We start from the raw sequence: 2,963 nt of genomic DNA on the forward strand, positions 1-2,963 counted from the left end.
GACAAGAATCAAAGGCAGCTGGGCACAGCCAAAGTCCTGCCATGGGAACTACCTGTTAAGGACAGACTCAGCCTCTAGCCACACAGATACTTTTTCATTACCACTGCACTGCTGGGCTCTTGGCCCACTGCAGCCACCTGAAGTAATCTCGGACTGTCCTTGCCCCTCTGCTAACTGCCACCAGACTGAGAGCCCATGTAGGACATCAACTTGGCCAATCCCAAGCCCACAAGAGTCAGGAGGAGTTGCTGCCTCCTCCAGCCCCCACATAGCTTGGAATTCCTTCAAATAGGGAGTGTTTGGATGCTGGGCAGCCCAGATCAATCAATGTCCACTATCGTCTTCACCAATCCCGAGTCTGGTAATTACATTTTACAGGTGAAGAAACTGAGGTTCTGAAAGGTTTATATACTGGTCACCCAGCTGGTAAGTGGGTACACAAACACCTACCTTGCAGAAATGGAAGAAATAAATGGGTGTAGTCAGCCCATTTATTCTTCATTCTTCAAAGAGGAAAGAGTTCATTCCTCTTTCCCCTCAGTAATAGCTTTTGCTGGGAATGTTTGCTCTGCCACAGGGAAGGCTTTCAGAGATTTGCTCACATTCTCTATGACCCTGCAGCTGGCTCCTAACTTCCTGATGACAACCACAATTGTAATTCATTCCAAGAGATTGACTGCTGTGGAGACAGACCACCACCACCACCATCATCGTTATCGTCATCATCATGTTGCTTTTAGCTCACAGGAGCCTCATAAAACCCTATGAGGTAGATATTACCTCAGTTTACCAAATGAGAAAACTGGGGCTCAGAGAGGGTTTCCTGGTTGTCCCAGAATTACAAAGCAAGTCAGAGCCAGAATCATATATCTAGATATTCTGTCTCCAGAATCCACTCTATCACATGGCCTCTATTTCAGAGAAGCAGGACATCCGGCATTTGCCGTAGACAGGGATCATCAAGGCAGGAAAAGATCCTAGCCATCTTTGCATACTTTCTGCTTTCTCACTGATAAGAAAGCTGAGTTCTGGAGAGAAGTGCCCTGCCCAACCTCACACAGCACCATTGGTGAAGCCTCCGTGGTTTGAATACAGTTCTCTTGCCACCCACTGTAGCAACCGTTCCCCACACCATCATGGAGCTCATTTTAAAGTTGAAGTAACTGAGATGGTCACCTGGGGAGTAAATGGCCCACCCAGTTATTGGGATGAGGACCTAGCTAATGTGTGGGCCCAGAAGAAAGGCCATGGCAGCAAGCTGGCTGAGAGGCAGCAGGCTTTGCACTTCCAGAAAATTCTGTTCTCTCAAAATCAGGAAATGTCCCCATACGTTAAGAGACAGTTATTCTCTCTCCTGGTTGGAACTGATTGCAACAGACTTCAATTTGTGGGTTATTGGGGCAGCTGGGGAAAATCTGAAGGTAATTAGACCCAGGTAGTCCAAATGTGTGGCCCAAAGAACAGAACAGTCTGTGATCATTAGCACCTTGATCTGAGGCCCACAGGTAGGTACTGGGAAATTTCCATGCACTTGGGCTTTTGAGGCAGACTTCCCATCTCAAAATGCCCCCCACCCCTCCCTGACTCCCTCCAGAGTCAGCTTAGACAGTATTCCTCTAGGAAATTGTTTTTGACTCCCAAGCTGAGTTGGGATCTCCTCTGGTCTCCTGCAGCTTCTCTGTGTCATATCCCCGACCACATTGGGTTTTCATTGTCTATGTGTCCATCTCCCTATTATGGACGGTGAATTCCAGGGCAGGGACAAGTCTGCCACAGAGGAGTCCTCAGCAGATGTCAGCCACACGAATGAGTGTGTGAGGCAAAGGAGTACCAGGAGCCCAGCCCTTACCCCAGACAAGTCTGCCACAGAGGAGTCCTCAGCAGATGTCAGCCACACGAATGAGTGTGTGAGGCAAAGGAGTACCAGGAGCCCAGCCCTTACGCAGCCCCTCCCCGTTCACTCCTACTCTGAGCTCCAGTCTCTGCCATACCCCAGCTCTTGGATTTGGCCTTTGGATCAAGTTCTTCTGGCAATGAAGCCTCACCTTTCCCTCAACTAACTCTGACCTGGCCTCCCCTGCTCCTGACTAACCTCAAGGATGCTGAGTATCCTTCAGCCTAACAGCTCCAGAAGCTGAACTCCAGCCCTGTGAGCCCCAGCTGCAAACAGGCCTCTGGCCAGAAGCTTAGCCAGGCTACCCTAGAGTAGCCAAAGGGTTGGCATGCCCTCTGGGCAGCCTCTGAACTGGCACTGACGATGCAGGAGTGGACAAGGTAGTCTACTTGGGTCCTGAGCCTGCAAGGTAGTTGAGACAGATCTCAAAGGAGAGTGGGCACAGTCAGAAAGGAAAAAGTGGCTCAGTGTTGCCGGGCGTGGTAGCTCACGCCTGTAATCCAAGCACTCTGGAGGCTAAGGCGGGCGGATCACCTGAGGTCGGGAGTTCAAGACCAGCCTGACCAACATGGTGAAACCCCGTCTTTAAAAAAAAAGAAAAAGAAAAAAAAAAGTGGCTCAGTGTAAAACTGACACAGCCCATGTACCAGCAGCCAACTGGATCTTTTTTTTTTTTTAGATGGGGCCTCACTATATTGTCCAGGTGGTCTTGAACTCCTGAGCTCAAGCGATCCTCCCATCTTGGCCTCCCAAAGTGCTGGGATTACAGGCATGAACCACCAGTTTGATCTTTACTGGACCCTTACAGGGCACTGAGCTAGGGAATGTTAGAGATTCAGAGGCCGAATGAGATTGTAGCCCAACCCTGAGATACAACTGAGCTACAAGCAAGAGGATGCTACTAGGCGCGGTGGCTCACGCCTGTAATCCTAGCACTTTGGGAGACCGAGGTGGGTGGATCACATGAGGCCAGAAGTTCAAGAACAGCCTGGCCAACATGGTGAAACCTCACCTCAACTAAAAATACAAAAATTAGCTGGGCGTGGTGGCACATGCCTGTAATTCTAGC

The 2,963-nt window shown here is 49.8% G+C and overlaps 1 long non-coding RNA gene across 1 annotated transcript; it reads left to right on the forward strand.

Moving 5' to 3' along the window:
* The first annotated feature begins 549 nt into the window (after nucleotides 1–549).
* On the forward strand, nucleotides 550–2,365 carry LOC108318062. Its single transcript, XR_001831007.2, has 3 exons — nucleotides 550–769; nucleotides 1,674–1,858; nucleotides 1,947–2,365. It is a non-coding gene; the product is annotated as an uncharacterized LOC108318062 (long non-coding RNA).
* Nucleotides 2,366–2,963: the final 598 nt, after the last annotated feature.

Source organism: Cebus imitator, unplaced genomic scaffold (assembly GCF_001604975.1).
Source record: "Cebus imitator isolate Cc_AM_T3 unplaced genomic scaffold, Cebus_imitator-1.0 Scaffold214, whole genome shotgun sequence".
NCBI classification, from domain to species: Eukaryota; Metazoa; Chordata; class Mammalia; order Primates; family Cebidae; genus Cebus; species Cebus imitator.